The 25,840-nt window shown below is 40.1% G+C and overlaps 1 non-coding gene and 1 pseudogene across 1 annotated transcript; both read right to left on the reverse strand.

Moving 5' to 3' along the window:
* Nucleotides 1–20,349: 20,349 nt before the first annotated feature.
* On the reverse strand, nt 20,350–20,465 carry LOC146618453 (U2 spliceosomal RNA; annotated as a pseudogene).
* A 1,099-nt stretch (nt 20,466–21,564) lies between these two features.
* On the reverse strand, nt 21,565–21,677 carry LOC146618454 (U5 spliceosomal RNA). Its single transcript, XR_014906842.1, has one exon. It is a non-coding gene; the product is annotated as a U5 spliceosomal RNA (small nuclear RNA).
* Nucleotides 21,678–25,840: the final 4,163 nt, after the last annotated feature.

Genomic DNA, 25,840 nt, shown 5'->3' on the forward strand with positions numbered 1-25,840 from the left:
TAAAGTCCTTTAAAACATTTTTGAAACTCTTGTCCTGTGCAAGTTCCCACACTTCCGGGCTCGCCGTTACCTGATTGTGATTAGCTTTCCATACCAGTTTTTTGTATAAAAGTTTATGATTTAATACTGTATCCACCTCTTTACATTCCGAATGTTTCTTCCCCCATCTAACCATCCTCTGCAAATATTCTGGTCTAGACTCTGCTTTGGGACCTTTATTTTCCCACCCAATCAAAAACCGGTATGGTATCGCTAACCAAAACCATAACAATATTTGGCATTTATGCATATAAGTCTTTTTCAATAATGTACAAACATTTGCATAAAATATTGTATCCAACTTTAAAGGAACGTTCGGTACCCCTTTCCCACCATCTGCAATTTCTTGATACATGTGTACTCTTTTTACATACTCATAACCCCCCCCCCATATGAATTTGAATATCCCCCTCGTTATTTGTACTCTGTAAATCTGAGGCATCGGAAACACATAGGCCAAATGTAATAGTTTCGGCACTACCTCGCTCTTTATGACCAAAACTTTCCCCGATATTGTAAGTTTTCTTGCTTTCCATAGGCCTAATTTTTTATCCACCGCATTCATCTTCTCTTTCCAATTACAGAAAGCATCACCTTCCTTATTTCCAAATGAAATTCCTAAAATGTCCATAGGACCTTCACACAAAGTGAATTCACAAATGTTGTCTTTTCTACCCTCCCATATCCCCAAATATTTGTACTTTGTTTTCTCTTTATTTATTTTCGATCCCGTCGCTTTTTCGTAAGCTTTTAAAATTTCTATCACTTCCCTTAAGCTGTCATCATCTGCCAGATATAATATCGTATCGTCTGCATATTGCGATATTTTTAAGCTTTCCCCCCGTGGCATCATTATCCCTTTCACTATTTGGCTCTCCCTTATTGCACAGGCCAGAGGTTCGACATAAAGCACGTAAAGTACTACAGATAATGGACACCCTTGTCTCAAACCTCTTGTTTGGTACACTTTTTCTGTAAGAAAACCATTTAATTTAATTTTTGAGTTTATACCCTTGTATAAAATTTTTACCCTTTTTATAAAAGCCTCTCCTAACCCCATTTCCTCCATTACCCTCCACAAAAAATCATGATCTACCCTATCGAACGCCTTTTGCTGATCCAAACTAACACAAATTGCTGCTATATTTCTATCTCTTACATATGTAAGTATATCCCTATGTAATTGTACGTTCCAAGTAATTTGCCTCCCCTGGACCCCACACGTTTGATCCTTCTCCACTATGTGTGACATTACTCCTACCAGTCTATTTGCGAGTATCTTGCTCAAAATCTTGTAGTCCACACATAACATGGTTAGAGGTCTATAATTATCGAGTTGATGTGGATTACCTTTCTTAAATAATATAGAAACCACGCCCATCTTCATACTCTCTGTCATCACCTCTCCCTCCATGATTTCCTTAAAAACCCCCAACAAATGTATCCCCACCACTCCCCAAAACGTCTCATAAAATTCCTTTGTTAGACCATCTATTCCCGGCACTTTATTTGCCTTCATTCCCTTTATCACGTTATATGCCTCATCTATTGTCACTTCTCCTTCTAGCCTATCCCTTTCTTCTCCCGTTAATCTCTTCTTTATTTTCTTTAAGAAGAAATCCCCCTTCTCTCCCTCTAGTTTTTCTTTCCTGAACAAATCCTCATAATATTCTTTCACCACTTTTAACATATTTTCCCTCCCCTCGATCATTTTCCCATCCTTCTCTAATTTCGTTATAACCCCTCTTTTATCCCTACTTTTCATTTTTTTTAAAAAAGAAAGCTGAACATTTCTCATTTTCCTCGTACTCCTCCTGCTTTATTTTATATATTTCAGCCCTTGCCTTCCTCTCAAGTAATTCTTCTTGCTTCAATTTTAAATTTTCTATTTTCTCGTCCATATTTTTATTTTTTCCCTCGTTTTGTTTTACATAAGTATGTTCTATCTCTTTCTGTAGCGTACAAAATTCTTCTTTTCTTGATTTTGACCTCTCCGTACAGTAATCCACTGTGAATTTTTTAATTTTATTTTTTACATCCTCCCACCAATCTAATTTCTTCATATATAGATTTTTCATCTCTGCCCATAACGGGAAGAGCTCTAAGAATTTTTCCCTATAATCTTTTTCCGTAAGTACTTCATTATTTAATTTCCAATATCCCTTTCCAAATTCCGTTCCTTCTATCTCCAATTCCGCCTCTACAGCTTGATGATCCGTGAACAGTGCCGGTATTATTTTCCCTCGCTTTATTTTACACTTTTTGTCTACCAATATATAATCCAATCTACTTTTCACCCCTCTTGTATTCTTCCATGTATACTCTACTCGTTTCCCCTGTAATTTGGCCATTACATCTATCAAACCATATTTTTTTATGAATGTCTTAAAGGGGAGGGAAGATTTTTCCTTCTCCAAAGAACAATTAAAATCCCCTCCCACTATAATATTCTTTCTTGTCATGAAACAGGTATCCATTTTTAAAAAAAGTTCTCTTCTCAACTTTGGATCCACCTGTGCATACACATTTATTATCCGACTTTGCATCCCGCTTTTTTCCACATCTACGACCATCACCCTTCCCTGTATTATCGTATAACTTTCCTTTATCTGTATACTTTTATTTCCACATAACACTCCAACCCCTGTCCCATGTACCCCCCCTATACTCCACGCAGATTCTCCTCCTCTCCATTCCTCCGTAAAAACAGCAACATCCCCTTCATCCTTTAAATGTACTTCTTGCAATAAACAAACATCAAAATTATAAAATAATAAAAATTCATAAACCATTTGTCTCTTTCGGGCATTTTTAAGCCCCCTTACGTTTAACGTAATTATTCGAATTTTCCCCATATCCCAACAACAAAAAGGAAATACAAAAACAAAACCATGGGGACATATTTAAACTTAAGATCCGGGGACAACAACAAAGAAAAATAAAAATAAAAATACCAACTTTAACTGTCCATATTAACATGTGCCAATAAGTTTTTTATAAAGGAATCTTCTGACTTTTCTTCACTTTCGACCTCCTCTTCTATGTCCCCATCGCTTGTTAAGTCACTTGTAGGAGTATGCATACATTCAGTCTGTGTTCCTCTCAGGACGTACCCCTCCTCATTCCCCACCTCCTCAGTCCGCTCCTCTCTGCCCTCCTTACCTTTCATCTTAGTCTCTTCTGAAGAAGCGCCCGAACTCACCTTCCTCCGTCTCTTGGCAGTTTTTCTCCGTGGCTTAGCTACCACTTCCCATATCTGACCGTCCTCACCTTGCTTCTCGGCATCCTGTTCACAAATCCTTTCTCCTTTCTCTGTTCCACTCTATCTTCCATACTCCCAGCTTTCTCCTCATTAGTCTGATTTTCGGCAGCTGGTGGCACCTCCTGTGCTTTTTCTCCAGTATCAGTTTCTATGTCCGCTTCTCTGTGATGTTCAACCTCGATTCCAACCTTTGCCGCCTCCGAATATGACCTGGGCTTAGTACAGTCTCTTGCCATATGCGCATCCGAGTCACATAAATGACACCTTCTAGGCTCCTTGCAGTCTCTTGTTATGTGGCCAATTTTTCCACAACTCCTGCACCTCATTTGTTCACACTTGTCTGCATTATGCCCAGTGCTACCACATTTCCTGCATGCTTGAGGCTGCCCTGCATAAACCAGGAAGCCTCTATCCGCTCCAATAGAGAACACCGCGGGCGGGTGACAATACCCGTCCTCGGTGGCCGCATCCACTTTAAGTTTGACACGAAATTGTCTTTTTCCGGTCCATAGGCCCAAACCGTCCTTTATTTTCCGTACTCCTGGGAGTACAGTAACGTATCTTCCCAGGAAATACTTAATAGTCTCTTCAGTAACCCAAGGATTGTACATGTGTACAGTTAAGATCCTATAATCATTCCTATACAATGGAGTTACCGTATATTTCCTCAGTTCTTCATCTTCTTCTCCGATGCACCTCCTTCTTACTTCCTCCGCATACTGTCCCGTGCAAAAAGTCACGTCGTAGTGTTTACTCGCCGTGCTCTGCTGAAGACAGTAGATCTCCTCCGGCTGTATCTTTAAAGCTTCATAGAGGATCCTTCGTCCAAAGTTGATTCTGTCGTGGAAATCTTCTTCTTTCTCCATAAGTTCAAATCTCAAAGTATTTCTTGTACCATGCGTCCATGCATTCCTCTCATGAAAATTGGCCGACGCCGCCGCCATCCTTCATTGCTTCTCGCCTACTGATAAGAACAGATTTTTTTTTTTTTTTTTTTTCACAGTATTAGATGATCACTTTTTATTAACAACTCTTTTATGTAATAAAAAAGTGGGATCTTCAAAAACAAATACAATGCAAAAGCCCTCAAATAAGGCATTTCTTGGGCTTACTGGGAGCAATGGAATAAATTGCACCTTATTTTCAGAGTCCTTTTTCCCCCTTCACTCATCTTCTCCAGAGGCTCCTGCTGTACTTTTTTTTCTCTTTTCTACTTTGTCTTCACGCTTCATCTTCTCCAGAGGCTCCTGCTGTACTTTTTCTTTTCTCTTTCCTACTTTGGCTTCACTCTTCATCTTCTCCAGAGGCTCTGCCTGTATCTTTTCTTTCTTCCTTTCCCTTTTGTCGCTCATCTTCTCCAGAGGCTCTGCCTGTATCTTTTCTTTCTTCCTTTTCCTTTTGTCGCTCATCTTCTCCTGAGGCTCTGCCTGTATCTTTTTTTCCTTTCTTTGCCTTTTGCCGCTCATCTTCTCCTGAGGCTCTGCCTGTATCTTTTCTTCCTTCCTTTGCCTTTTGTCGCTCATCTTCTCCAGAGGCTCTGCCTGTATCTTTTTTTCCTTTCTTTGCCTTTTGCCGCTCATCTTCTCCTGAGGCTCTGCCTGTATCTTTTTTTCCTTTCTTTGCCTTTTGCCGCTCATCTTCTCCTGAGGCTCTGCCTGTATCTTTTCTTCCTTCCTTTTCCTTTTGTCGCTCATCTTCTCCTGAGGCTCTGCCTGTATCTTTTCTTCCTTCCTTTTCCTTTTGCCGCTCATCTTCTCCTGAGGATCTGCCTGTATCTTTTCTTCCTTCCTTTGCCTTTTGTTATCTCCCCCTCCCCACTTTACCCCTTACCCTTTATCTACCACCTCCTTTTGGGTACTTTCAAAAAATAATCTTTCCATCTATCCTTAATCGTATCGATTCCCCATTTTTGTAGTTCGTACCAATATATCCCTTCAAATTCCTTCTCTATAGCCTTAATCGTCCCAATTTCCCCCCATTTAAATCCCCCCGTTATGCAGCCCTGTCTTGCCTTCCATAATTTAAGCTTAATAATTGACAACAACATACAACGTATTTTATGTCTCTCATTTGTTTTGCCCTTAGCCCTAAAAAAAGTGATTTCTTCATACGTCACCATCCCCAACCCTTTGTACTTCCCCTTTACCCCTTCCCATACCTTTTTAGCGTATTCACATCCCCATAGTACATGTTCAATTGTTTCTTCTTCTACACAATTTTCCCTTGGACACTTTTTTTGTTTCCCCAAATTATGTGCATGCATTGTGACCCTCACTGGTAGCCTTTTATGTAAGTGCATCCAGTTAAAGTCCTTTAAAACATTTTTGAAACTCTTGTCCTGTGCAAGTTCCCACACTTCCGGGCTCGCCGTTACCTGATTGTGATTAGCTTTCCATACCAGTTTTTTGTATAAAAGTTTATGATTTAATACTGTATCCACCTCTTTACATTCCGAATGTTTCTTCCCCCATCTAACCATCCTCTGCAAATATTCTGGTCTAGACTCTGCTTTGGGACCTTTATTTTCCCACCCAATCAAAAACCGGTATGGTATCGCTAACCAAAACCATAACAATATTTGGCATTTATGCATATAAGTCTTTTTCAATAATGTACAAACATTTGCATAAAATATTGTATCCAACTTTAAAGGAACGTTCGGTACCCCTTTCCCACCATCTGCAATTTCTTGATACATGTGTACTCTTTTTACATACTCATAACCCCCCCCCCCCATATGAATTTGAATATCCCCCTCGTTATTTGTACTCTGTAAATCTGAGGCATCGGAAACACATAGGCCAAATGTAATAGTTTCGGCACTACCTCGCTCTTTATGACCAAAACTTTCCCCGATATTGTAAGTTTTCTTGCTTTCCATAGGCCTAATTTTTTATCCACCGCATTCATCTTCTCTTTCCAATTACAGAAAGCATCACCTTCCTTATTTCCAAATGAAATTCCTAAAATGTCCATAGGACCTTCACACAAAGTGAATTCACAAATGTTGTCTTTTCTACCCTCCCATATCCCCAAATATTTGTACTTTGTTTTCTCTTTATTTATTTTCGATCCCGTCGCTTTTTCGTAAGCTTTTAAAATTTCTATCACTTCCCTTAAGCTGTCATCATCTGCCAGATATAATATCGTATCGTCTGCATATTGCGATATTTTTAAGCTTTCCCCCCGTGGCATCATTATCCCTTTCACTATTTGGCTCTCCCTTATTGCACAGGCCAGAGGTTCGACATAAAGCACGTAAAGTACTACAGATAATGGACACCCTTGTCTCAAACCTCTTGTTTGGTACACTTTTTCTGTAAGAAAACCATTTAATTTAATTTTTGAGTTTATACCCTTGTATAAAATTTTTACCCTTTTTATAAAAGCCTCTCCTAACCCCATTTCCTCCATTACCCTCCACAAAAAATCATGATCTACCCTATCGAACGCCTTTTGCTGATCCAAACTAACACAAATTGCTGCTATATTTCTATCTCTTACATATGTAAGTATATCCCTATGTAATTGTACGTTCCAAGTAATTTGCCTCCCCTGGACCCCACACGTTTGATCCTTCTCCACTATGTGTGACATTACTCCTACCAGTCTATTTGCGAGTATCTTGCTCAAAATCTTGTAGTCCACACATAACATGGTTAGAGGTCTATAATTATCGAGTTGATGTGGATTACCTTTCTTAAATAATATAGAAACCACGCCCATCTTCATACTCTCTGTCATCACCTCTCCCTCCATGATTTCCTTAAAAACCCCCAACAAATGTATCCCCACCACTCCCCAAAACGTCTCATAAAATTCCTTTGTTAGACCATCTATTCCCGGCACTTTATTTGCCTTCATTCCCTTTATCACGTTATATGCCTCATCTATTGTCACTTCTCCTTCTAGCCTATCCCTTTCTTCTCCCGTTAATCTCTTCTTTATTTTCTTTAAGAAGAAATCCCCCTTCTCTCCCTCTAGTTTTTCTTTCCTGAACAAATCCTCATAATATTCTTTCACCACTTTTAACATATTTTCCCTCCCCTCGATCATTTTCCCATCCTTCTCTAATTTCGTTATAACCCCTCTTTTATCCCTACTTTTCATTTTTTTTAAAAAAGAAAGCTGAACATTTCTCATTTTCCTCGTACTCCTCCTGCTTTATTTTATATATTTCAGCCCTTGCCTTCCTCTCAAGTAATTCTTCTTGCTTCAATTTTAAATTTTCTATTTTCTCGTCCATATTTTTATTTTTTCCCTCGTTTTGTTTTACATAAGTATGTTCTATCTCTTTCTGTAGCGTACAAAATTCTTCTTTTCTTGATTTTGACCTCTCCGTACAGTAATCCACTGTGAATTTTTTAATTTTATTTTTTACATCCTCCCACCAATCTAATTTCTTCATATATAGATTTTTCATCTCTGCCCATAACGGGAAGAGCTCTAAGAATTTTTCCCTATAATCTTTTTCCGTAAGTACTTCATTATTTAATTTCCAATATCCCTTTCCAAATTCCGTTCCTTCTATCTCCAATTCCGCCTCTACAGCTTGATGATCCGTGAACAGTGCCGGTATTATTTTCCCTCGCTTTATTTTACACTTTTTGTCTACCAATATATAATCCAATCTACTTTTCACCCCTCTTGTATTCTTCCATGTATACTCTACTCGTTTCCCCTGTAATTTGGCCATTACATCTATCAAACCATATTTTTTTATGAATGTCTTAAAGGGGAGGGAAGATTTTTCCTTCTCCAAAGAACAATTAAAATCCCCTCCCACTATAATATTCTTTCTTGTCATGAAACAGGTATCCATTTTTAAAAAAAGTTCTCTTCTCAACTTTGGATCCACCTGTGCATACACATTTATTATCCGACTTTGCATCCCGCTTTTTTCCACATCTACGACCATCACCCTTCCCTGTATTATCGTATAACTTTCCTTTATCTGTATACTTTTATTTCCACATAACACTCCAACCCCTGTCCCATGTACCCCCCCTATACTCCACGCAGATTCTCCTCCTCTCCATTCCTCCGTAAAAACAGCAACATCCCCTTCATCCTTTAAATGTACTTCTTGCAATAAACAAACATCAAAATTATAAAATAATAAAAATTCATAAACCATTTGTCTCTTTCGGGCATTTTTAAGCCCCCTTACGTTTAACGTAATTATTCGAATTTTCCCCATATCCCAACAACAAAAAGGAAATACAAAAACAAAACCATGGGGACATATTTAAACTTAAGATCCGGGGACAACAACAAAGAAAAATAAAAATAAAAATACCAACTTTAACTGTCCATATTAACATGTGCCAATAAGTTTTTTATAAAGGAATCTTCTGACTTTTCTTCACTTTCGACCTCCTCTTCTATGTCCCCATCGCTTGTTAAGTCACTTGTAGGAGTATGCATACATTCAGTCTGTGTTCCTCTCAGGACGTACCCCTCCTCATTCCCCACCTCCTCAGTCCGCTCCTCTCTGCCCTCCTTACCTTTCATCTTAGTCTCTTCTGAAGAAGCGCCCGAACTCACCTTCCTCCGTCTCTTGGCAGTTTTTCTCCGTGGCTTAGCTACCACTTCCCATATCTGACCGTCCTCACCTTGCTTCTCGGCATCCTGTTCACAAATCCTTTCTCCTTTCTCTGTTCCACTCTATCTTCCATACTCCCAGCTTTCTCCTCATTAGTCTGATTTTCGGCAGCTGGTGGCACCTCCTGTGCTTTTTCTCCAGTATCAGTTTCTATGTCCGCTTCTCTGTGATGTTCAACCTCGATTCCAACCTTTGCCGCCTCCGAATATGACCTGGGCTTAGTACAGTCTCTTGCCATATGCGCATCCGAGTCACATAAATGACACCTTCTAGGCTCCTTGCAGTCTCTTGTTATGTGGCCAATTTTTCCACAACTCCTGCACCTCATTTGTTCACACTTGTCTGCATTATGCCCAGTGCTACCACATTTCCTGCATGCTTGAGGCTGCCCTGCATAAACCAGGAAGCCTCTATCCGCTCCAATAGAGAACACCGCGGGCGGGTGACAATACCCGTCCTCGGTGGCCGCATCCACTTTAAGTTTGACACGAAATTGTCTTTTTCCGGTCCATAGGCCCAAACCGTCCTTTATTTTCCGTACTCCTGGGAGTACAGTAACGTATCTTCCCAGGAAATACTTAATAGTCTCTTCAGTAACCCAAGGATTGTACATGTGTACAGTTAAGATCCTATAATCATTCCTATACAATGGAGTTACCGTATATTTCCTCAGTTCTTCATCTTCTTCTCCGATGCACCTCCTTCTTACTTCCTCCGCATACTGTCCCGTGCAAAAAGTCACGTCGTAGTGTTTACTCGCCGTGCTCTGCTGAAGACAGTAGATCTCCTCCGGCTGTATCTTTAAAGCTTCATAGAGGATCCTTCGTCCAAAGTTGATTCTGTCGTGGAAATCTTCTTCTTTCTCCATAAGTTCAAATCTCAAAGTATTTCTTGTACCATGCGTCCATGCATTCCTCTCATGAAAATTGGCCGACGCCGCCGCCATCCTTCATTGCTTCTCGCCTACTGATAAGAACAGATTTTTTTTTTTTTTTTTTTTCACAGTATTAGATGATCACTTTTTATTAACAACTCTTTTATGTAATAAAAAAGTGGGATCTTCAAAAACAAATACAATGCAAAAGCCCTCAAATAAGGCATTTCTTGGGCTTACTGGGAGCAATGGAATAAATTGCACCTTATTTTCAGAGTCCTTTTTCCCCCTTCACTCATCTTCTCCAGAGGCTCCTGCTGTACTTTTTTTTCTCTTTTCTACTTTGTCTTCACGCTTCATCTTCTCCAGAGGCTCCTGCTGTACTTTTTCTTTTCTCTTTCCTACTTTGGCTTCACTCTTCATCTTCTCCAGAGGCTCTGCCTGTATCTTTTCTTTCTTCCTTTCCCTTTTGTCGCTCATCTTCTCCAGAGGCTCTGCCTGTATCTTTTCTTTCTTCCTTTTCCTTTTGTCGCTCATCTTCTCCTGAGGCTCTGCCTGTATCTTTTTTTCCTTTCTTTGCCTTTTGCCGCTCATCTTCTCCTGAGGCTCTGCCTGTATCTTTTCTTCCTTCCTTTGCCTTTTGTCGCTCATCTTCTCCAGAGGCTCTGCCTGTATCTTTTTTTCCTTTCTTTGCCTTTTGCCGCTCATCTTCTCCTGAGGCTCTGCCTGTATCTTTTTTTCCTTTCTTTGCCTTTTGCCGCTCATCTTCTCCTGAGGCTCTGCCTGTATCTTTTCTTCCTTCCTTTTCCTTTTGTCGCTCATCTTCTCCTGAGGCTCTGCCTGTATCTTTTCTTCCTTCCTTTTCCTTTTGCCGCTCATCTTCTCCTGAGGATCTGCCTGTATCTTTTCTTCCTTCCTTTGCCTTTTGTTATCTCCCCCTCCCCACTTTACCCCTTACCCTTTATCTACCACCTCCTTTTGGGTACTTTCAAAAAATAATCTTTCCATCTATCCTTAATCGTATCGATTCCCCATTTTTGTAGTTCGTACCAATATATCCCTTCAAATTCCTTCTCTATAGCCTTAATCGTCCCAATTTCCCCCCATTTAAATCCCCCCGTTATGCAGCCCTGTCTTGCCTTCCATAATTTAAGCTTAATAATTGACAACAACATACAACGTATTTTATGTCTCTCATTTGTTTTGCCCTTAGCCCTAAAAAAAGTGATTTCTTCATACGTCACCATCCCCAACCCTTTGTACTTCCCCTTTACCCCTTCCCATACCTTTTTAGCGTATTCACATCCCCATAGTACATGTTCAATTGTTTCTTCTTCTACACAATTTTCCCTTGGACACTTTTTTTGTTTCCCCAAATTATGTGCATGCATTGTGACCCTCACTGGTAGCCTTTTATGTAAGTGCATCCAGTTAAAGTCCTTTAAAACATTTTTGAAACTCTTGTCCTGTGCAAGTTCCCACACTTCCGGGCTCGCCGTTACCTGATTGTGATTAGCTTTCCATACCAGTTTTTTGTATAAAAGTTTATGATTTAATACTGTATCCACCTCTTTACATTCCGAATGTTTCTTCCCCCATCTAACCATCCTCTGCAAATATTCTGGTCTAGACTCTGCTTTGGGACCTTTATTTTCCCACCCAATCAAAAACCGGTATGGTATCGCTAACCAAAACCATAACAATATTTGGCATTTATGCATATAAGTCTTTTTCAATAATGTACAAACATTTGCATAAAATATTGTATCCAACTTTAAAGGAACGTTCGGTACCCCTTTCCCACCATCTGCAATTTCTTGATACATGTGTACTCTTTTTACATACTCATAACCCCCCCCCCCATATGAATTTGAATATCCCCCTCGTTATTTGTACTCTGTAAATCTGAGGCATCGGAAACACATAGGCCAAATGTAATAGTTTCGGCACTACCTCGCTCTTTATGACCAAAACTTTCCCCGATATTGTAAGTTTTCTTGCTTTCCATAGGCCTAATTTTTTATCCACCGCATTCATCTTCTCTTTCCAATTACAGAAAGCATCACCTTCCTTATTTCCAAATGAAATTCCTAAAATGTCCATAGGACCTTCACACAAAGTGAATTCACAAATGTTGTCTTTTCTACCCTCCCATATCCCCAAATATTTGTACTTTGTTTTCTCTTTATTTATTTTCGATCCCGTCGCTTTTTCGTAAGCTTTTAAAATTTCTATCACTTCCCTTAAGCTGTCATCATCTGCCAGATATAATATCGTATCGTCTGCATATTGCGATATTTTTAAGCTTTCCCCCCGTGGCATCATTATCCCTTTCACTATTTGGCTCTCCCTTATTGCACAGGCCAGAGGTTCGACATAAAGCACGTAAAGTACTACAGATAATGGACACCCTTGTCTCAAACCTCTTGTTTGGTACACTTTTTCTGTAAGAAAACCATTTAATTTAATTTTTGAGTTTATACCCTTGTATAAAATTTTTACCCTTTTTATAAAAGCCTCTCCTAACCCCATTTCCTCCATTACCCTCCACAAAAAATCATGATCTACCCTATCGAACGCCTTTTGCTGATCCAAACTAACACAAATTGCTGCTATATTTCTATCTCTTACATATGTAAGTATATCCCTATGTAATTGTACGTTCCAAGTAATTTGCCTCCCCTGGACCCCACACGTTTGATCCTTCTCCACTATGTGTGACATTACTCCTACCAGTCTATTTGCGAGTATCTTGCTCAAAATCTTGTAGTCCACACATAACATGGTTAGAGGTCTATAATTATCGAGTTGATGTGGATTACCTTTCTTAAATAATATAGAAACCACGCCCATCTTCATACTCTCTGTCATCACCTCTCCCTCCATGATTTCCTTAAAAACCCCCAACAAATGTATCCCCACCACTCCCCAAAACGTCTCATAAAATTCCTTTGTTAGACCATCTATTCCCGGCACTTTATTTGCCTTCATTCCCTTTATCACGTTATATGCCTCATCTATTGTCACTTCTCCTTCTAGCCTATCCCTTTCTTCTCCCGTTAATCTCTTCTTTATTTTCTTTAAGAAGAAATCCCCCTTCTCTCCCTCTAGTTTTTCTTTCCTGAACAAATCCTCATAATATTCTTTCACCACTTTTAACATATTTTCCCTCCCCTCGATCATTTTCCCATCCTTCTCTAATTTCGTTATAACCCCTCTTTTATCCCTACTTTTCATTTTTTTTAAAAAAGAAAGCTGAACATTTCTCATTTTCCTCGTACTCCTCCTGCTTTATTTTATATATTTCAGCCCTTGCCTTCCTCTCAAGTAATTCTTCTTGCTTCAATTTTAAATTTTCTATTTTCTCGTCCATATTTTTATTTTTTCCCTCGTTTTGTTTTACATAAGTATGTTCTATCTCTTTCTGTAGCGTACAAAATTCTTCTTTTCTTGATTTTGACCTCTCCGTACAGTAATCCACTGTGAATTTTTTAATTTTATTTTTTACATCCTCCCACCAATCTAATTTCTTCATATATAGATTTTTCATCTCTGCCCATAACGGGAAGAGCTCTAAGAATTTTTCCCTATAATCTTTTTCCGTAAGTACTTCATTATTTAATTTCCAATATCCCTTTCCAAATTCCGTTCCTTCTATCTCCAATTCCGCCTCTACAGCTTGATGATCCGTGAACAGTGCCGGTATTATTTTCCCTCGCTTTATTTTACACTTTTTGTCTACCAATATATAATCCAATCTACTTTTCACCCCTCTTGTATTCTTCCATGTATACTCTACTCGTTTCCCCTGTAATTTGGCCATTACATCTATCAAACCATATTTTTTTATGAATGTCTTAAAGGGGAGGGAAGATTTTTCCTTCTCCAAAGAACAATTAAAATCCCCTCCCACTATAATATTCTTTCTTGTCATGAAACAGGTATCCATTTTTAAAAAAAGTTCTCTTCTCAACTTTGGATCCACCTGTGCATACACATTTATTATCCGACTTTGCATCCCGCTTTTTTCCACATCTACGACCATCACCCTTCCCTGTATTATCGTATAACTTTCCTTTATCTGTATACTTTTATTTCCACATAACACTCCAACCCCTGTCCCATGTACCCCCCCTATACTCCACGCAGATTCTCCTCCTCTCCATTCCTCCGTAAAAACAGCAACATCCCCTTCATCCTTTAAATGTACTTCTTGCAATAAACAAACATCAAAATTATAAAATAATAAAAATTCATAAACCATTTGTCTCTTTCGGGCATTTTTAAGCCCCCTTACGTTTAACGTAATTATTCGAATTTTCCCCATATCCCAACAACAAAAAGGAAATACAAAAACAAAACCATGGGGACATATTTAAACTTAAGATCCGGGGACAACAACAAAGAAAAATAAAAATAAAAATACCAACTTTAACTGTCCATATTAACATGTGCCAATAAGTTTTTTATAAAGGAATCTTCTGACTTTTCTTCACTTTCGACCTCCTCTTCTATGTCCCCATCGCTTGTTAAGTCACTTGTAGGAGTATGCATACATTCAGTCTGTGTTCCTCTCAGGACGTACCCCTCCTCATTCCCCACCTCCTCAGTCCGCTCCTCTCTGCCCTCCTTACCTTTCATCTTAGTCTCTTCTGAAGAAGCGCCCGAACTCACCTTCCTCCGTCTCTTGGCAGTTTTTCTCCGTGGCTTAGCTACCACTTCCCATATCTGACCGTCCTCACCTTGCTTCTCGGCATCCTGTTCACAAATCCTTTCTCCTTTCTCTGTTCCACTCTATCTTCCATACTCCCAGCTTTCTCCTCATTAGTCTGATTTTCGGCAGCTGGTGGCACCTCCTGTGCTTTTTCTCCAGTATCAGTTTCTATGTCCGCTTCTCTGTGATGTTCAACCTCGATTCCAACCTTTGCCGCCTCCGAATATGACCTGGGCTTAGTACAGTCTCTTGCCATATGCGCATCCGAGTCACATAAATGACACCTTCTAGGCTCCTTGCAGTCTCTTGTTATGTGGCCAATTTTTCCACAACTCCTGCACCTCATTTGTTCACACTTGTCTGCATTATGCCCAGTGCTACCACATTTCCTGCATGCTTGAGGCTGCCCTGCATAAACCAGGAAGCCTCTATCCGCTCCAATAGAGAACACCGCGGGCGGGTGACAATACCCGTCCTCGGTGGCCGCATCCACTTTAAGTTTGACACGAAATTGTCTTTTTCCGGTCCATAGGCCCAAACCGTCCTTTATTTTCCGTACTCCTGGGAGTACAGTAACGTATCTTCCCAGGAAATACTTAATAGTCTCTTCAGTAACCCAAGGATTGTACATGTGTACAGTTAAGATCCTATAATCATTCCTATACAATGGAGTTACCGTATATTTCCTCAGTTCTTCATCTTCTTCTCCGATGCACCTCCTTCTTACTTCCTCCGCATACTGTCCCGTGCAAAAAGTCACGTCGTAGTGTTTACTCGCCGTGCTCTGCTGAAGACAGTAGATCTCCTCCGGCTGTATCTTTAAAGCTTCATAGAGGATCCTTCGTCCAAAGTTGATTCTGTCGTGGAAATCTTCTTCTTTCTCCATAAGTTCAAATCTCAAAGTATTTCTTGTACCATGCGTCCATGCATTCCTCTCATGAAAATTGGCCGACGCCACCGCCATCCTTCATTGCTTCTCGCCTACTGATAAGAACAGATTTTTTTTTTTCCTTTTTTATTTTTACTTACAACACCATCTTACATTTCCATTTACTCAACATTCCATTGAATACTTTTCATATTTCACAAAAACATCTTTTACATCATTCATAATAATCCTTCCACCTGTCCTTAATCGTGTCTATTCCCCATCTTTGTAATTCATGCCGATATATCCCCTCAAATTCCCTCTCTATATCCTTTATTGTTCCCATCTCTTTCCATTCATACCCCCCCCTTATATACCCCTGTCTTGCCCTCCATATCTTAAGTTTTGTAATTGATAACAACATACAACGTATTTTATTTTCCTCCTTCTTTTTATCCTTAGGCCTAAGATAAGTTATTTCCTCATATGTCAAAGCCTCTAGTCCCTTATACCTCCTCTTCATTCCAGCCCATACCTTTTTTGCATATTTGCACCCCCATAGGACGTGTTCAATCGTTTCTTCCTCTGTGCAATTATCCCTCGGACATTCTTTTAACTTCCCCAAATTATGTGCATACATCGTAGTCCTTACAGGTAATTTCCTATGTAGGTGCATCCAATTAAAATCTTTCAAAACATTCTTATAACTCTTATCCTGTGCATATTCCCAAACTTCCGAACTCACTATCCCCTGGTTGTAGTTAGCATTCCTCACCAGTTTTTTATACAGAAGTTTATGATTTTGTATTGTATCCACTTCCCTGCACTCTATATGTCTCTTTCCCCACTTAACCATCCTCTGAAAGTATTCTGGTCTTGTCTCTGCCTTCGGCCCCTGATTTTCCCACCCAATTAAAAACCGGTATGGAATAGCTAACCAGAACCATAACAATATCTGACATTTATGAATATATGGCTTCTTTAACAGCGTACACACATTTGCATAAAAAATCGTATCTAACTTTAACGGAATGTTCGGTACCCCTTTTCCCCCATCGGCAACCTCCTGATACATTTGTACTCTCTTTACGTACTCGTAACCTCCCCATATAAAGTTAAATATTCCCCTCATTATTTGTGCTCTAAATACTTGTGGCATCGGGAACACATAGCCTAGATACAATAATTTCGGCACCACCTCACTCTTTATCACTAACACCTTCCCAGTAATTGTGAGCTTCCTCATTTTCCATAGTCGTAATTTCCTTTCCACCTCTGCCATCTTCCCCTTCCAGTTCCAAATAGCATCGCCCTCCTTATTCCCAAAAGAAATTCCTAGAATGTCCATAGGACCTTCACACAAAGTATAATCACAAATATTTTCCTTTCTACCTTCCCACGTCCCCAAGTACTTATATTTTGTCTTTTCCTTATTTATTTTTGATCCTGTAACTTCTTCATATATTTTTAATATTTCCACAACTTCTCTTAAACTGTCGTCATCCGCTAAATATAGTATAGTATCATCCGCATATTGAGATATTTTCAAACATTCCCCCCCCGGCATCATTATCCCCCTCACTCTTTTATTTTCCCGAATCGCACAAGCCAATGGTTCAACATATAATACATAGAGTACCACCGATAACGGGCACCCTTGTCTCAACCCCCTCGCTTGATGAACTTTTTCCGTGAGGAACCCGTTCAATTTGATTTTTGAATATATCTCTTTATAAAGGATCCTCACCCACCTTATAAATTGTTTTCCCAAGCCCATCTTAGTCATTACCTCCCACAAAATTTCGTAATCTAGCCTATCAAATGCCTTTTGTTGGTCTAAACTTACACAGATTGCCGCCATTTTTCTATCCTTTACATATGCAAGTATGTCTCTATGTAATTGTATATTCCATGAAATTTGTCTCCCCTTCACCCCACACGTTTGATCACTTCCCACTATATCCGACATTACCCCTACCAATCTATTTGCAATTATCTTACTTAAAATCTTATAATCTACACATAACATAGTGAGCGGTCTATAATTATCAAGTAAATGAGGATTCCCTTTCTTAAATAATAACGAAATCACACCCGTCCTCATACTCTCCGCCATCTCTTCCCCCTCTAATATTTCTTTAAAGACCTCCAACAAATGTAACCCTATCACTCCCCAAAATACCTCATAAAATTCTTTCGTTATTCCATCTATTCCTGGTACCCTATTTACCTTCATTCCCTTCACCACCTTATATGCCTCTTCCATCGTTATTTCCCTTTCCAGAAACTCCCTATCTTCCTCTACTAATCTCCTCTTTAATGACCCCAAAAGAACATCTCTTTTTTCTGTCCCTACTTTTTCTTTTCTAAATAAATCCTCGTAATATTCTTTTACTACCCCCAACATGCTTTCCCTCCCTATAATCTCCTTCCCATCCTTTTCCAATTTCTCTATAACCCCCCTTTTATCCCTACTTTTCATCTTTTTAAAAAAATATGCGGAACACCTTTCATCTTCCTCATACTCTTTCTGTTTTAATTTATATGTTTCTGCTCTTGCCTTCCTCTCTAATAACTCTTCTTGCCTCACCTTTAAGTCTTCAATTTTCAAATCTACATTTTTTTCCTTCCCCTCCTTTTGTATAACATAAATATGTTCTATCTCTTTTTGTAACATATTAAATTCTTCTTTTCTACGTTTAGATCTATCTGTACAATATTCTATCGTAAATTTTTTTATCTTGCATTTTACATCCTCCCACCAATCCCCTTTTTTTCCATAAAGTTCTTTTACTTTCACCCATAAAGGGAAGATCTCTAAAAATTTATCCCTATAATCTTTTTCCTTTAACACCTCATTATTTAATTTCCAATATCCCTTCCCGTATTCCATCCCTTCTATCTCCAAATCCACCTCTACCGCCTGGTGATCCGTGAATAGAACCGGAATCGTTTTTCCCCCTTTAATTTTACACTTTTTATCTATCAAAATATAGTCCAACCTACTCTGTACCCCCCTTGTATTTCTCCATGTATACCCTACTTTTTTCCCCAGAAGTCTGCCCATAACGTCCGTTAACCCGTATTGTCTTATAAATGTCTTTAATGGGAGAGAAAATTTTTCTTTTTCTAAAGATACATTAAAATCCCCTCCCACTATAATATTTTTCCTTGTAATAAAACAAGTGTCCATTGACAAAAGGAGTTCTCTTCTTTGTTTTGGATCCACATGTGCATACACATTTATTATCCGGCTTTGGACCCCGTTTTTTTCTACATCTACCACCATCACTCTTCCCTGTATCACCGTATAACTTTCTTTTATTTTTATACTTTTATTTCCACACAACACTCCCACCCCTGTCCCATATACTCCTCCTATACTCCATGCCGATTCACCCCCCCTCCACTGCTCCGAAAAAATAACAACATCCTTCTCGTCCTTCAAATGTACCTCCTGTAATAAACATACATCAAAATTATAAAACAACAGAAATTCATATACCATTTGTCTTTTTCTGGCATTTTTTAACCCCCTTACATTTAACGTAATTATTCGGAACCTCACCATTTTGTAGTAAAAAAAAGGGTATCTATACACCTAAGCAGAGGGCACTTAATAATTTTATAACAAAGAAACAAAAGAAAAAAAAACAGATACCATCTCCTAGTTGTCTTTTTGATCTTCATATCCCCTGAAAAAAAGGAAAACTTTACAAAATTAGAGCCAAAAAAGAAAAAAAAAGAAAAACCTCTGTCGTCCATTTTCCCCTCCCTTATTAGTCCATGTTGACTTGCGCCAGCAAATTTTTTATAAATGAATCTTCCGATCTTTCTTCACTTTCTACTTCTTCTTCTTCAACGTCTCCATCACTCGTTAAATCACTCATTGGTGTGTGCATACATTCAGTCTGCGTCCCTCTCAACACATACGCTCCCATCTCCCCTCCCTCTTCCATCCGCTCTCCTTTACCTTCTTTCAAATTAGTCTCTCCTGGAGGGACTCCCGAGCTCACTTTCCTACGCCTTTTGGCCGACTTTCTTCGTGGCTTAGCTGCCACTTCCCATATTTGTCCTTCTTCGCACTGCTTCTCCCCATTTTTCTCCCCCATCTTATCGCCTTCTTCTTTTCCTTGTTCGGCCCCATGCTCTCCCCCCCCCCCTTCTTCCTCATTAGTCTGATTCCTTTCTGCTGGTGGCGCCTCTTGTGCGCTTTCCCCAATATTTGTTCCTATATCCGTTTCTTCATACCGCTCTACCTCGGTCCCTGCTTTAGCTGCTTCCGAATATGATCTGGGCCTAGTGCAATCTCTTGCCATATGTGTATCTGAGCCACATAAGTGACACCTTCTAGGCTCTTTGCAGTCTCTTGTGATATGGCCATTTTTCCCGCAGCTCCTACACCTCACCTGCTCACAATTGTCTGCATTATGTCCCGTACTGCCGCATTTTCTGCATGCTTGTGGCTGTCCTGCATACACCAAAAAACCTCTGTCTGCTCCGATGGAAAACACTGCAGGCGGGTGGCAGTATCCATCTTCCGTTGTCATATCCATTTTAAGTTTTACCCGAAACTGTCTTTTTCCAGTCCATAGGCCTAGCCCGTCCTTTATTTTTCGTATCCCTGGGAGCACTGTAACGTACCGCCCCAGGAAGTACTTAATGGTCTCTTCTGTAACCCAGGGATTATACATGTGCACCGTTAAAATCCTATAATCGTTCCTGTATAACGGGGTTACCATATATTTTTTTAGTTCTTCATTTTCTTCTGTACCACATCTCTTTCTCACCTCCTCCGCGTACTCTCCCGTGCAAAAAGTCACGTCATAGTGCTTACTTGCCGTGCTTTGCTGGAGGCAGTAGATTTCCTCTGGTTGTACCTTCAATGCATCATAAAGGATCCTTCGTCCGAAATTAATTCTGTCATGGAAATCCTTTTCTTTATCCATTAGTTCGAATCTCAAGGTATTCCTCGTTCCATACGACCATGTATTCCTCTCCGAAAAATTGGCCGACGTCGCCGCCATCCTACATTGCTTCTCGCCTTGTAACTGATAAGAACAGATACTACACTTGATCTTAGCCAAAAGGCCGAGAAGCGATGGCCTCCCGCAGGTTCCTGGCTGAGCCGCCTTCTCGGGACACTTCTCGCTTGTGACGGTGCGCTCTTTCACTTGGCTCACAGGGAGGGAGCCGCTTCAAATCTCCGCCCACCTACAGTACTTCAGAGGCCTGCGGAGCTTCCTGGAACTGTGCGTGTAGCTGAGATATAATATACTGAGTGTGAACATTCTCAAAACTGTATTGTATATAGTTTATTTATTTTTTATTGTGTAAATTTAATTTATGTAAAACTAAGGTTCCACGTGTCACTGTTGAAGTGGGGCATTAATCAGTGTGACGCCACTTGTAAACATGTTGCGTGTGTGGGGTTTCCCAGCCAGAGCTGCATGGACTCCACACTGGTGAGGCACACTTTCTGTAGCTCCTCTCCCTGTACTAAATTATACATTTAAATTTGGTGTATTTTTCTTTGCTAACTATTAGTTCTCATGGCTAAAAGCTCCCAAAGTGTTTTTGATTGCTTTGAACGAGAAAAATAGTAATTGGAACTGCGTTTTATCTGTTACACCATCCGTTTATGTGGTCCTTACTTGTGCTAAACAGGGATGAGGAGAGGCCTGCTGTTGCTGTGTGACACTGATTTTGCTGCTGCACTTTGTCTTCTAGGTATGTGTAAATGTATAGGTTATGTTTTATGTGTATAATGAGTTCATCACCTGAGGCTGCACACTGCATAGTATTTTCAGCCATGTTGAGAAAAGTTAAAGTTGTTTGAATATGTATTGTGTAATTGATCCATCTTAGTGGGGATTTAAATATTACAAGTTATTATTAGTGGCTTCATATTTGTCTCTGTTTTACCCCACTATAACATTTGACTTTAAAGTGGCTGTTGGGAGAATCGTTGTTTTGATAGATTGTATTTTCTTTTATATATTGTAAGCAGAGCTGCATGGACTCCACACTGGGATGAGGAGAGGCCTGCTGTTGCTGTGTGACACTGATTTTGCTGCTGCACTTTGTCTTTTAGAAATAAATCCAGTTTCCAGCCAGTCTGTCGTCACAACGCAGTCAACCATTTGAAATCTGCTACACGCGCTTTCTTCTATTTCTTCTTTTGAACAACGAGGAGAGGGGCCAGCCAGACGGCAGACCCTGCCAAAAATAGGTGCAACTCCTTAGCCTCACTCTCCACGGAAGTCTTTAGTAAAAGGCGAAAGACTTGTACGTTTTGAAGAGAAGCCAGAGTGTGTGTTTCTTTGGCCTCGCAGGAAGCCGCAGTGACTCCTCGTCCCGGCTTCCGGCGTCACGGTAGGCCCTGTTTGCTTGGCTGAAGGGGCAGATCTCAGGCCCCGCCTGCTCTGCTCCAGAGTTCCACTTTGACAGGAAAGGGGTGACTGGAGAGGAGCACATATGTTACTGTAATACATCACATCCAATTTCAAAGGGATGTATTGGACATCCCTCCCACCTTTTGATATTGTCTGATACATAGTTGTTCTTTTACATATTCATACCCCCCCCCCCCCCATATTAATTTAAAAATTCCCCGTGTTAGCACCTTCCTATGAGTCTGTGGCATTGGAAAGACATATGCCAAATGGAGTAGGGCAGGTAAGATGTCAGCTTTTACGGCCAAAACTTTGCCAGTTATAGTGAGCTTTCTTTTTGACCACATCCCCAATTTCTTTAAGATCTTCGCTATCTTCAAATCCCAGTTGTAATTTGCTGGATTTCCAAAATCAATGCCCAGGACCTGCATGGACCCTTCACACAAAGAAAGCCCGCAAAGCGTCTGTCTCCTACCTGCCCATCGTCCCAAAAATTTATATTTTGATTTCTCCTCATTGACCTTTGACCCCGCAGCGCTCTCAAAGGTCTGTATTGTTCGTATCATCTCCCTCACACTTCCATCATCTTCCAAGTAAAGAACTGTGTCGTCAGCGTACTGGGAGATCTTCAACACCTCCCCCCTGGCAAGGGCACTCCTCTAATTTTCTCGTTTCCTCTTATTGCACATGCTAAAGGTTCTACATATATAACATAGAGTAGGGCGGACAGGGGGCAACCCTGCCGTAGCCCTCTCGTTTGTTGTACTTCCTCTGTTAAGTGTCCATTTATCTTTATCTTGCAGATTATGTCAGTATACATCATACTTATCCAATTCAAAAATTTACCTCCTATATCAAAATTTCTCATCACCCTCCATAAGAAATCATGATTGACCCTATCAAAAGCTTTTTCCTGATCAAGTGTTACGCATATTGTTGTCAAGTTCCTCTCTTCGATGTATGTAAGCACATCTCTATGTAATTGTAAGTTCCAACCAATCTGCCTGCCCTTTACCCCGCATGTCTGGTCTGCATTAATAATAGCAGGCAAGACTCGGGCCAGGCGTCTTGCTAGAGTTCGACTCAAAATTTTGTAGTCCACACAGACCATTGAAAGAGGCCTATAATTTGAAAGCACAGCAGGTGAGCCTTTCTTATGTAGAAAACTTATCACACCCGTCCTCATACTCTTTGGCATTCTACCCGTTTCACACATTTCTTCAAATACCTCCAGCAAGTGGTCTCCGATGAGATCCCAAAAGGTGATGTAAAACTCCTTTGTGAGTCCATCTATCCCAGGTACCTTGTTATTCTTCATTGTCTTTATCGCCTCGTATAGTTCGTGGTTTGTTATGCTCCTTTCCAAAAGCTTCCTTGCGTCCTCTGGTAACCTCTCTTTCAGAAAACCTAAAACCATTTCTTGAGCCCCTCTATCTACTTCTTCCACACCAAACAATGAACTGTAGTACTCCTCTACCATCTTCAAAATATTATCCCGTCCAGTAACCGATTTCCCTTCCCTTTCCAGTTCCATAATTGCCCCTTTTTCCTCTTTCTTTTTCATTTGAGCAAAAATGAGCAAAGACGTCAAGACCAAGATCCTGTGCCGCGAGTGCCGAGTGCACGTGTGTACAAACTGCGCCGTCACGTACTGTCCCAACTGCGCCGCTTCTTCCCGCGCCGCCGCTCCCCAGACGCCACCGACGCCGTGATAACACAAGCGCCCCACGGTGGTCCTAGCGACCCCCCCCCCCCCACCCTATCATCATCATCATCATCATCATCATCATAACACACATATGCCCCGAGGGGGGTCCTAGCGACCCCCACCCTAATCACCATAACACACATATGCCCCGAGGGGGTCCTAGCGACCCCCCCCCCACCCTATCATCATCATCATCATCATCATCATAACACATATATGCCCCGAGGGGGTCCTAGCGACCCCCACCCTATCATCATCATCATCATCATCATATTTTTTGTAATTTTGAATTCCAGTTCTTAATTCTCATATTTTCTCCTATTTCCACCCCTAAAATTTTCAACGTTTCTGATTTTTCTTGCAATCCCCATTTTTCTTTAATCTTCCGCCACTTAAAATAAATCACCTCACTCTTCTCTTTATTCATTTTCATCCCTGAGGCTGCTGAAAAAGCTTCACAAACTGCCAAACTTACTTCAATCGACTTATTGTCCGTAAGCAGCAGAGTTATATCGTCCATATACATGGAAAATTTAATTTCCAACCCTCCGCTACCCGGTGGGGTCAACCCTTTAATTAGCTCATTAGCTCGTAATGCACACGCTAATGGCTCCATCACCAATATAAATAAGGTGGGAGACAACGGGCATCCCTGCCTTACTCCAGCTTTCACTGCAACTGTAGTAGTCTGTACACCATTCACATTCACAACACTACTACAACCAGAATACAACACCTCAATCCATCTCTGAAAGACTTCTCCAAATCCTAATTTATCTAGGACTTTCATCAGAAAGGCATGACTGACATTGTCAAAGGCTTTTTCTAAATCCAAGCTTAACCCACAAAGGGGGATATTCCGCTCATGGCTATAAAGGTAGCTATCCCTTATAATCACTAAACTATCTGTCATCTTACGTCCTTGTATCCCACATGTTTGTTCCACTCCAACTAACTTAGGTACTACTGTCTGTAAACGAAAAAAAAGGGCTTTTGCTAAAATCTTAATATCTACCCCTAACAATGTCAGGGGTCTCCAATTTCTCAAATCTTTTTTAGAACCCCTTTTCCATAACAGGGAAATCACTCCTGTATTCATGGACGTTGACCATACACCTTTATCCCATGCTTCTTTATAAACCTTGCACAACGACAGGCTAAGTTGTTCCCAAAAGGCCTGATAGTATTTCTTAGGTAAGCCATCCATACCTGGTGACTTGATATCTTGCATACTTTCCATGGCTCTTGTGATTTTCTCTAGTGTTATACCTTCATCTAAATTTATACCATCTTCTGGATCCAATTTTTGTGTTAACTTTGAGATAAAGGATTCTACAATCGCCTCATCAATACTTTGTTCTTTGTACAAGTTGATATAAAAGGAATATACTACCTTTAAAATTTCTTGGGTACTTTTCACTTCTTTCCCTTCTTCATTAATCAGGCTGTCAATAGCAGGTTTAGATTTATACAATTTTTAAAAAAAATATCTCGTACATTTTTCATTTTCTTCCACATGTTTTACCCTACTCCATATTAATACTCCCTTGCTTTTGTCATTTAAAACTACCATCATTTCTTTTTTCAGATTTGTAATCTCTTCACTAACATCAAAGCCCAAATTCAGGAGGTTGTAAAACCTTTGTAATTTTTCTTGCTTTCTCAATAACCTCCTCTTTGCCCGCCTTTTCCCTTCAAGACTAAAAAATACTTGGGTCCTAATCTTTATACTCTCCCACCATTCCCCTACAGATTCATATAGTGGTTGTAGAGAGACCCATTGTTGTAATTTAAGTTTATACCTTCCCGTAACCTTCCCGTCCTTCAATAGATTCAGGTTTAGTTTCCATGGCCCTGGGGCCGACTGAAAAGAAGATTGAATACTAAATCCACACATGACCTTATGGTGATCAGAAAAAGGTACTGGTTCCACTTTACATGACAGGGGTATTAAGCCTTCACTGGCAAACAAAAAATCAATCCGTGAAGAGGACTTATTATTAGACCAGGTATATCCAGGGTCTGACGGGTTAAGAAATCTAAACACGTCTTTCAAATTACCGTCTTTAATCAAATTATCTAATGCACAAGTGCTTGAATCTTTCTTCACTGTTGAAGCCGCCCCCTGGATTCCACTTGTTTCTGGTGTACAGTTAAAATCCCCACCCATTATTATCGGTCTTCTATTACAAAGAAATGGTTGTAATATTTGAAATAATGCCGTCCGTTCTTTCAACTCTGTATGTCCACATAAAGCTCTTCCGTCCACCACTACCTCCACTTTTTCTATATTAACAGTTTTATTGTTAATCAAAAAACCTACACCAGACATCCGATTTTGGTTATCCCCTGACCAAAAGGATTGGCCATATGTC

Source organism: Diplotaxodon limnothrissa, linkage group LG14, assembly GCF_057381915.1.
Source record: "Diplotaxodon limnothrissa isolate DT_005_m linkage group LG14, D_limnothrissa_male_GT1.1, whole genome shotgun sequence".
Lineage (NCBI taxonomy): Eukaryota > Metazoa > Chordata > Actinopteri > Cichliformes > Cichlidae > Diplotaxodon > Diplotaxodon limnothrissa.